At 31.9% G+C, this 11,767-nt stretch overlaps 1 protein-coding gene across 2 annotated transcripts in view; it reads left to right on the top strand.

The window, feature by feature from the left end:
* Positions 1-10,295: 10,295 nt before the first annotated feature.
* The window catches only part of LOC143190108 (somatostatin receptor type 5), a 55,364-nt gene continuing 53,892 nt past the window's right edge, over positions 10,296-11,767 (top strand). The window contains exon 1 of one of the 2 annotated variants that reach the window (XM_076394210.1): positions 10,296-10,541. The gene's annotated coding sequence lies outside the window, so the exon portion shown is untranslated. The remainder of the gene's footprint in view (positions 10,542-11,767) is intronic. The other variant, XM_076394211.1, reaches the window with a different exon arrangement.

Raw genomic sequence — 11,767 nt, 5'->3', positions numbered from 1 at the left:
TGGCGGCGCTGACAGCGTGAATTTGATTGGTTAATTTAAAATAGTTATGTAGAAACCTGTAAGTAAAATACTTTGCTTTAATTGGTCTGCCATTTCGCCTGATTATTTTGTGACGTCACATTTATTGGCCAATAGTATTTAAATTAAAATCAAATTTAATTTTAAAATTAATTTATTAAAATAAAATCCTATACAAATATACATAAGTGTAAATAATATAAATATATATAAACAAAAAGCAAAAAAAAACAATTATGAACTCTATTCTAGGCAAGATTAAAATATCTCTAATTCTTCTATAATGCCTTCCCATATTTGTTTAGTGCCATCAATTTTATGGGATCTATTAGAGTTCTAACTTATCTTGATATATTGAAGGTAAACTTTAAATTCTTCCCTGTTGATATTGCCTTAACTTCATTAAACCAAAAATACAATCACACCTCATAATAACTTTTAAAATTTAGTCTTGAAAATATTATGGACAGTTAAAACAATAAAAATATATGTATTTTTTTAGAGATATTTAGACTTTATAGTATTTAATCTGTGGAACTACTTAATGTAGAATGTAGACAAATATTACATGTTGTCTCTTTTTCAGAAGTTTTGTCAAATAGGCTGAAATAAGACAAAAATACAATATTAGACTCTAGTTTTTCTCAGAGCAAAGTTCTCTGGAACTGAAGATATAGACTCAACTATTGATTTAATAACCTGAAGTGGTACTAGATCTCCCGTTAAAAAAGAATATAAGTTACATAACATCTTTTTTACAATTTTCTCCGGGAAAATGATGTGAAAAAATTGAAGCCATGATGTGCCCTTTTAAAGATTTCTCGAACATACTAGGTGAAGGATGCTGTTTCTACCTCCATGACCTCTAATAGATCCAACAAAATCCTTTAAGCAATCTTGATTAAGATTTATTAAACAAATGTAGATAATTGTAAATTTAGACAAAATAGATTTCTTTAAGGTAATAAATTCCCTAAAAGTAGCAATTAAATGTTTAATTGATGGCACCGTAACAAATATTTTCTTAACAAGGCAATCAAATTTAAATATACAATACCTACTATAAAATTATTGAACAGTGATTGTTCTAAAAAGTTAAAGTATTACCAATATTTTAGGGAGATTTTACAATTAAAAGTAGTATTTATTACTACTAATTATCCAGTTATATTAATTATTACCTTCTTGTAAGACTTTTTTATGTAGAGATATCACACTGACAGCATACGAACAACTTGGTAGATTAATTGAATTTTATTACTAGTAACATCTTCATAAGTAGGTTTTGGTTTTCTGTAAACAAACAATATATAAACAGACATGTAGTAGATAGATAATTTTATATGTACCTGATAAAAACAATGTTGGATATGCATTTACCCTAATACCTGCTCGTGAAGGAAGGGTAATTCTAAATTTTTCACTAAAATGTCCGTGTAGTTCAGTTCCAACCTTCGTAGGGTGAAGACGTATTTTCAATACGGTCCAAGCTATAAAAAGATACCTTTCTTTAAAAAAAAAACCCAGTATTTTATTACGGTTATTTAAGTGAGTGTTAAAAACGCATAACAGATGCGGCTATCCGTCTCTCAGTGGACCTAAAGTGTAGTGAATACGTGTTTACGTGACCAGACAAAAGGACTGCATCTCATTTTTATTAGTGTTTTAAAATTATTTCATCTTATTTTACAACAGTCCTTTTGAAATTCATTTATAGTATTTTTGGTCAAAAACTAGTGCTAAAATAACGTAAGTGAAAAATGAAGTGCGTGAAATAAACAATGTATTTATTTTATTTTTTTATCCTCTGGAAGTAAATTAAATAAAATAATAAAAATAAAAAATGGCAAACCATAGCGATTCAGCCAAATCACCTGCACACTTTGATATAAGATTAGAACAAACAGCAATAACGCAAACTCCACCATCAGAATGGACTACAGTCATTAACAAAAAACGACCGAGAAGTCCAGAAGAAGAAATCGCAAGGAAACAAACAAGAATCAGTGACTATTGGTTACAGAAACCGATAGAGACAAAAAACAGTTTTAGCAACCTGTCGGAAGAAATTGAAGAGAACATACAACCAAGCCCTGAAAAAGTTGTTCCCAAACCACCACCAATAACAGTCTATAAGGTAGGAATAATAAAAAACATCCATGACTTATTGAAAACCATTACTACGAACTACACAATTAAAACAGTGAGCTATGAAACAATTAAAATCCAATTGTTCGAAGCGGATCACTTTAAAGTTCTTATAAAAGAATTAGATGAAAGAAACACCCAATACCATACATTCAGGCCAAAATCCGAGAGAACATTTAAATTCGTGTTAAAAGGATTACATCACGGGACAGACTTTAACACCATCAAGGTAGCACTAGCTGAAAAAGGTCACGAGGTCGTAAATATTCACAATATACGACATCACACGACAAAAAAACCTCTGCCTATGTTTTATATAGATATAAAACCTAATGGAAATAATAAGGCGGTGTATGAAATCACCAAATTGGAAAATAATATTATTAAATGCGAACCACCACATATAAAAAGAATTGTACCACAATGCACAAGGTGTCAAGCGCACGGGCACACAAAGACTTACTGTCGCAAATCATATAGATGCGTAAAATGTGCAGGAGAACATAAGACAGGAGATTGTACTCGTAAAGTTCGCGATGAAAAAGTGAAATGTGCTAACTGTAACGGAAATCATCCAGCGAACTACAAGGGTTGCGCAGTTCACAAGCAACTACAGTACAAACTCTATCCTACCTTAAGGGAAAAAAGGCATCAACAAAAACAATCCACCACTACCAATCTACCACTACCAACCAGAACAAGTAAACCAGGCATAACTTATGCCCAAATAGTTGAAAATGGTTCAGCACAAAAACGAGAGACAATATCTCAACCTACTGAAACTAGCAACATCTCAAGATTAGAAAATATGATGGCCAAACTAATGGATCAAATGAGTACGATGCTTGGTCTACTCACAACCGTCGTAAGCAAACTTGCCTAATGCCTGAAACCAATAGCTACAAAATCGCCGTCTGGAATGCCAATGGGCTCCAATAACACGCCAGAGAACTAAAAATGTTCGTAATTGAACAAAATATTGACGTTATGATGGTTTCCGAAACACACTTTACGGACAAAAATTATTTGAAAGTTCCTAAATATAAGCTTTATCATACAAATCACCCTGATGATAAAGCACATGGAGGTACAGCCATAATAATTCGAGATGATATAAAGCATTTCGAAAAAGAAAAATTCCGCAAAGACTACCTGCAAGCCACCAGTATAACCATAGAGGAAGCCCATGGACCATTAACATTTTCTGCGATTTATTGCCCACCCAAACATAACAACAAGGCAGAACAATTTCAAGAATTCTTCAGTACGCTAGGTAATAGATTTATAGCAGGAGGAGATTATAATGAAAAACATTTAATGTGGGGTTCAAGAATAATAACCTCAAAAGGTAGAGAACTGCTCAAAGCCATAAGGATAGATAACTTACAACATATCTCTACTGGTGAACCAACATATTGGCCTTCAGACAGAAATAAAAAACCAGATACAATAGATTTCTGTATTATAAAAAATATTGATCCAAAAAAGTGTCAGGCAGAATCATGTTTCGACCTGTCTTCTGATGATTCACCATAAATAGTAACAATTTCTTCAAAAATTACCATCAAAGATAAACCACCTTCTCTGTGCAATAATAGAACTAACTGGCCCTCAGAGAAAACTTAGACCAAAATATCTCTCTAAACTTACCGTTACAAACTGAAATGGATATAGAAATAGCAGCAATAAATCTTACAAAAAATATACAGGAGGCAGTATATTCCGCGACTCCCAACACATTTCACATTTCCAAGAAAAAATACACATATATCATGTACAATACAGAAAAAGATAGCAGAAAAAAGAAAGTTACGACGAAATTGGCAACAGCAAAGGACTGAAGAGAATAAAAGAAAATTTAATAGGGCCATAAAAGAGCTGAGAGATCTAATCCAAATTGAACAAAACCAAGGCATTCAAGAATACCTAGAAAACTTGACATCAACTGAGGCTACAGACTATTCGTTGTGGAAAGCAACAAAAAAGCTTAGGAGAACCCAGCAGCATAACCCACCTATTAAAACAAGCGAAAATAATTGGGCGAGAAGCAATAAAGAGAAGGCCGACATTTTCTCAAAACACTTAAAAAATGTTTTTAAACCTTTCCAGTCTCAGCTACATAAAGATGACGAAAATAAAATTACTAGCTTTCTAGATTCGCCATTTCAAATGGATTTACCGCACGAGAAATTAACGGTCAAAAAAGTTAAACATACAATAATGAGAGAGACTAATATTAAAAAAGCTCCTGGTTATGACTTAATTACTGGCAAAATTTTAAAAGAACTATCAGAAAAGGCTATAAAACTATTAACATATATATTTAATGTTATGCTACGAATTAATTACTTCCCTAGTATCTGGAAAGTAGCTAAAATATTAATGATACTTAAACCAGGAAAAATACCAGAAGATGTGACCTCCTACCGACCTATAAGTTTATTACCAATAATCTCGAAAGTTTTCGAGAAATTATACATAAAAAAACTAAACTATATAATAGAAAAAAGAAAAATTATTCCAGAACATCAGTTTGGCTTTCGCAATAAGCATGGGACTATAGAACAAGTGCATAGACTTGTAAACCAAATAAACGCTGACCTAAATGCCAAAAGATATTGTTCGGCTGCTTTCCTAGACATATCTCAGGCTTTTGACAAAGTATGGCATACGGGCTTGCAGGTTAAACTAAAGAAACTTCTCCCTCATCCGGAGTATCAGCTACTAAAATCGTATCTCACTGACAGACATTTTATTGTAAATCAAGGCGATGAACATACCGAATGAAATCCCATATATTCAGGAGTTCCGTAAGGTAGTGTACTGGGTCCAGTACTGTATCTTCTGTAAACGGCTGATCTGCCCACCACAAAAATAACTACTGTGGCAACATATGCAGACGATACAGCAATTTTAGCATCCCATGAAGATCCAGTCACAGCATCAATAAACCTACAAACCCACCTGGAGCAAATACAATTATGGTTGAAGACATGGCGCATTAAATCCAATGAATCAAAATCCATGCATATAACGTTTACCCTGCGTAGAAGAACATGTCCACCAGTAAATATCAATCATCGTCAACTCCCCCAAGCAGAGCATGTTAAATATCTTGGTATGCATTTAGATCGACGCCTAACCTGGAAGAAGCACATACTCTCTAAACGGAAACAACTAGGACTAAAATTATATCAAATGTATTGGCTCATTGGGCGCAAATCCAAGTTATCATCAGATAACAAGGTATTGCTGTATGAGTCTATACTCAAGCCCATTTGGACATATCGAATTCAACTATGGGGTACCGCTAGCAAATCTAATATATCCATCATTCAACGGTTCCAAAATAAAGTGTTGCGTGCCATTGTTGATGCTCCGTACTATATTTCAAATAAAGTGATACAACGCGATATTCCTCTAGAACCTATAACGAGTATAATCCAACGTGTTTGTGTGAAGTACTTCGAAAGAGTGTCAGTGCATCCCAATGTACTCGCTAATCAGCTAAATATGCGACGTGATAGTGAAGTGCGTAGACTAAAACGTTTAACACCACCTGATCTGATTACTGGACATATGTAGAGTTTAGAATAAGCATTAGAATAAGACTAATTAATTAAGATAATATTTTATACAGAAGATTGCTTAATGAAGTGATTTTCTACATGCCATGTATAGATAATATAAACAGAAGAAATACTTATTGCCAATAGGGCAGATTGTGGACTCACGAAGAGTAATAAAAAAAAAAAATGTCGGTGACAGACACCATGACGTTGATATATTTGCATTGTTGTTTATCGAGATAACTTACTACTATTTACTTGATCAACCCATTTTTGGAAAGGAGCGAGATCATTCTTTAGGAAATGATGCCTAATTTCCGTAGTTGATTTTTACCCCGGTACACTACATCTTTTACTACACGGACGCTTTTACTCCATAATAATTAATGTAAAACAGAAAATATGCACAACGTAAAATGAAAATTTCTGGATCTAAACAAAAACCAAAACCTACAAACAACAAACTTAAAAATGGACGCCCATAAAAATGCTGACTTCACACAATTTGATCGACCAATCACGTTTCATGTTAGTGGCGGCACCAGGAATTTAAACTAGCCAATCACAATTTGCGATCGCAGCGCTACCGTTGATTGGATTAAACAAAACATTTCCCCAAGGTCGCCTATACCCTGAAATTTCTATTTTTTCTATGGTTTTGACGTCAGAAATTCAGATCATGTGGATTCACTGCTGTTTTCCGGATACTTCTACTATTTGATGAGTTAAAATAATTCTACGAAAATATAAAAAAACGAAAGAACGAATGAATCAAAACGTATCTTTCTCCAAATATATTCCCAAAGAGAGACGAACAAGGTAGGCGAATAGATAAAAATTATATATTAGTTAATAAATAATAGCAAAATAATGAGCTAAATGAAACATTATAGGTTTATAACTCCCAAATAGCTGAAGGGATTATTTAAGTGTTCAGGATATATTGTAGTTGATACTGAATTGTTTAAATATCTTATACATGAACAACATATGTTATAATAAAAAGAAACAAAGGATAAAATATGTTTCTCTCGACATGAGATACGAGTGCGACAATCACTAATCATGAGTCTGTTGAGAATTACTTGCTTTGACCTGCGGGGGATCATATGATGGTGGTAAAGAAGTTTTGCTTGACACACATTTTATTGTCGTTCTAAATAAAATCCCACTCTAATTAGATCAGGTTATTTATTTTATATTTTTAATGGAAAACAGGTACATAATGTATGATAAGCAAGAAAGAGTTCTACTATCTGATATGGCTTCTTTAGACAAATGTCTAAAGTCCGGGGACATAACCGTGGTTTCGTGTGTAGTGCATACTGGCATAGTACAGGTTATCCACCAAAGTGGTCTAGTTGAGTAATAGCGATGACTAGTTGAACGCGACAAAAGAAACAAGTAGCAGCCGTAGTCATTTTTGACATTAATTATGTATTTATAACTTTGTAATATAATTCCGTAATCAAGTCCTTTAATTTTGTTGTATACAACTTTTATGATATTTACACATATACATATTTCTTTTTACTTTTACGCCCATTCTTTTTTTTCGGTTCAATGGTGTTTTCATATGAGGGATTGGTTAAAAATGATTCGATGAAACTTGGTAAATGTATTAGAGGTGATGTTTTGACCACCGAATTAGAAAGAAAATAGTCTGGAACATTTACGTTTCTTTCAGAAATGTCAAATACTTATGCTATTTCTGAGGATATGGCTTGGAGAATAATGGTAGCTTACTTGATAATTCTCACTTGATAGATTATATCTTTCAGGAAGTTATACATAAAATGACATATGTTTCCTTCAGTGCCATGGGAGTGAAGTTGAGAAGCGATCAGGGGTTCATAAACCACGTCGAGGGCCCTATCTATGTCCAGGAATGCTAAAACTGTGTAGTTGCTCTAGTTGAAGGCTTTGGTGGTATTGTTTCCTAGGTTTATCAAGTGTTCTACAGTGGATTTTCCGGGGAATAAGTCACATTGATGTTGGGATATTCGTTCGGGTATAATTCTATATGTCAAGATTTAAGGAGCTGAAGGGTCTATTGATTAGGAAAACATTTCTTCCTTTAATATTGAGCGTTGAGGTTTGATATTCGAAGCCGGACATCAGATAATATCCAAGCATCAAAAGTATATAAGAATCGGTTTTAGGAAAACGCAACAACGAATACCGAAAATTTATATTCTGATTGATGAATCCTAGAACATATCTGAAATTTGATTATTTAAATTAAGGGTGGTTCCAACTGAGGGGTTAAGGTGTTTAAATCTCTTTGTTTTGCTTATTCTCGATTAACCAGCTCCTCAATCATTAATTAGTATATTTTTATAATCACTCCTTCTTTTTCAAATCACTTTTCCTTCTCCTTTTTTTATATGCTATTCTTTTGGTTCTTTATAGAATGTTTAGATTTTTTCCAGTTTCTTCCTGTTTGAGTCTTTCAGTGCTTGCTAAGAATTCAGCCTGCTAATGTTAATAGCAAATATAAAATAAGCCTAAAAAACACAAAAATGCTAATAAAATTTTGTGACATACACAAAAATTAAATTATTTACAAAACAAATCTACATTAATATAACTGTTTGGGTTCGGCATCGACTTTAAAGTAACTAGTCAGTTGGTAGTAGTTCAAATAATATTGTAAATAGATAAATAGGTGAGGTTTAAGCCAAATTGTGTGTATATAGTGTAGTAGTTGTGTGAAATACGTATAGTAGATAGGTTAAATAGGGGTTTGCTTGTTTTTATTTAGTTATTACAACCATTGTTATGTGCATATATTATTTTAAAATGCTTTTTTTGTATTAAAAATTTAAGATTGATTACTTTTTAATTTTTAGTGAGTTCCTTATTTATTTTTTGAAGTCGGTTAAATTTTTTGTTAAAAATATTTTATTGAAATTGGTCTCCTAGACGATAAGTTCATCTAACGATAAGTTGCACAGAACTGCAGCTTCCAATCTCCTGGGTTTTCATGGAGGTGTAGCCACACTTTGTGTTTTCCACGAATATTTTCATTTCTTCATTGACCGTATCGTATGGCTTCTGTGATTGATTGATATTGGGATTGTCATAGGCAAAAATATATTGGTCCCTAAAGATATCATTTTATTAAAATTGAGTTTACATTAATTTTGATAAGAAGAAATGCGCTACTTAAGCCCATCAAACACTTAGTAATTTATGGTAGTGGCAGCTTTGTCATATCCCACGATATGGATATATAATTTTTTGCGAAATCATCGCCTGCATATATTCTAGTAATTTTTTCAATTTAAAAAGGCATTTAGTGAACAAAATTGATAGAATCTATATTTATAAAAATATTTTTCATTATTTTCTACAGTTATTTTTCTGATAATAAGGTGGTACCGTGTAGAAATAATGATGTTAGGTTGGCAACGAGTCAGTCGAGCAATGCTGCATGGTTCTAAATAAATGGTAGTCAGAAGGTGTCACTCAGCATACTCAGTGCGGCAGAATTTCCCATTCAAGTAGCAACACTTGCAACGTGTGACCAAGCGTTGTCAAGTAATAGGATAATTTTGCGTCTAATAACCGTTTTTGTTAGTCTTTTTTACAACAATACGTCGTTTAATTTGTTCGACTGATAGCACTAGTATTTAAAGATATAGGACTACATCCTAGTTGTACTACGTACGTACGTCATGAATATTAAGACTAAGACTTTCTGTACTTGGAATTTTCTTGGTATATTAATTATTTACCGTTAGTTATGATAGGTTAAGAGAATTATGTTCTTTACCTGACATGTAATGAAACCGCGAAAGAGTTTAATAGGCTTCGGCAGCAAAAAACTTTAACTCAAATAATAGAGTATGTAAGTTTGAGCACGTACTAGGCGAGGATAACTGCTGACTGCACGAGAGCAGCTAGAAACCTATTTAGGTTTTTTCATTTAATTTTTATTATCTCATTCATATTTTTAAGTCTTTTAACTATTTTTTTAATTAACACTTTAATATACTTAAATATATACTTTAAATTAAAATTTATTTTTTTCCGCAATTTAATTAATTGATAATGAAAAATCTATTAAATTTAGAACAGATACTGGCCTTCTGAAAATAACCTGTTAACCTATAATACTGGTACTTACATAACATACTGGTGCTATTCATTTATTTATGTATAATTAATTCACAGTTTACAATAGGTATAAACGGATCTTTAATAAAAATATTTGTTCTTTAAAGAATTCCCAATTTTTTTTTTAAGTTTTAATACTTAATATTACTGAATATCAAACTTTTGTAATAATATTAGTTTAGAGTAGCTAGTTTATTCGTATTATATGTTCAAATAAAATAACGTTATGATGTTATTTTAAAGTACTTTAAAGTCTTATATTATGCTTTATAAAGGAATCATCGAAATAATGATTTTTTTGCTATAAATGTAATTCAATCTTGTTTTAATTGTATATTTTTGCTAAAGTTGCAAGAGCGCAACTCTTTCCCCTAACACCAGCAGTTTCCCTTCCATGCTACCAGGTCGACGTTAACTCCGTTCAAATATTCGTGGCTCAGTCATCCAGTGCGAATCTGGTCATGTAGAGGTTTTGTTAGCGCTAGCGGTAGTAGGGAAACAGAAAACTGCGCGCTGAAATCTATCGCTAAACCACGCGAAAGTTTTCGTTTCTTTAGCGACGTTCGTTTGTTCATGATTTGTATCGTTCTGCTTTCGATTTTTTTTTCATTCTGAGCTGATTATGTCATTTTCGAGCGGAACATTTTGAATTGTTTGCAGTATATGGACCGAACCAGTTTAAATGTAAGTAAAAGGCAACGTTCGTACTGTTTAAGCTATAAAGTAATGATTGATTTTTTGGGTTGTACGTTATAGTATTGATAAATCCCAATTCATAAAATAATTTCTATCGATTTGTACTATTTTTGATTAAACTTTTTAATGTTTGGTAAGTTCTGCACATAAGTTATAAAACAATTATTCCTTATTTTCCATAGATCGTAATTAATTTTGATATTAGATATATTAGATATACTTTAATACACAATTTTTAGTTAATTAAATATCTGTTATTGAAGAAAAAATAAATTATTGGATTGTCTTATTGATTTGGCCGAAATACAGGCATGCTGCCATGTTTGTTCGCAGCCAAATCAAAACACCTTATAAAATAAAAAATCTCACGATTTGATATCTTCCTTTTGAAGAAAATTATACTTTGTTGAGAAACCTTAGATTGCCTTTGGTGGTCATATACTCTGAGTAAGCTCGGAGTTATTGTCATTTCAACATCTTTTCTTTAAGTTGATATAATTTCTTAATAATTTGTTATATTCTCGCTAATTGTGTAATTACTGTCTCCGCATAATAATTCTACTATTAAAAAACACTTTTACTTTATTATTAGTTATTTTGTTATATTTTTTTCTGAAAGAAAAATGTGGGAAACGATACGATCGTCTTTTAATCCAAACAAAATATTTTAGCCTTTATTTATTTATCTTTACCTTTATTTTTAAAATATATTAGTAAGTATTTAGTCATATTAGAAGGCTATTCAAGCGCCAAAAATCCGTAACCCGTAAATAGAGTCCGGAACCAAAGATTGCATAACACTGTAATAATAAAATATACTCACTGTCACAAGTTACTGTTTTAAATTAATCATGACCAGAAGTCATTAGGCGAGACTAAAGTCAATTAAAATTATCAGTTAGGATATCAAGGTAATATATATTTGTTTTCAAAATGTTTATTATATGGACCACATAGTATAAAAAATTTCTAAAGGAATTTATCTTATGTAGAAATGCTCCTAAACTTCTTACATATTGAATAGAACCAAACAAACAACAACAATATACAAAGGTTTATTAATTAAAGGTTATTATGTTTTCTAAAATATGATGGAGGCGGAATTTGCAATATATTTAACAGATTAATTTCGATCATCTCATGATATCGAGCATTAACGTTCCCTTATCTCTCCGTTACATGAGGGTTTTAATTGTACATAAACATTAATATTC

Source organism: Rhynchophorus ferrugineus, unplaced genomic scaffold (genome assembly GCF_030347505.1).
Source record: "Rhynchophorus ferrugineus isolate W39M unplaced genomic scaffold, kcgeb_rfMv2 rfM2, whole genome shotgun sequence".
In the NCBI taxonomy this organism is placed as follows: domain Eukaryota; kingdom Metazoa; phylum Arthropoda; class Insecta; order Coleoptera; family Curculionidae; genus Rhynchophorus; species Rhynchophorus ferrugineus.
This window is presented reverse-complemented; position numbering and strand designations above follow the sequence as displayed.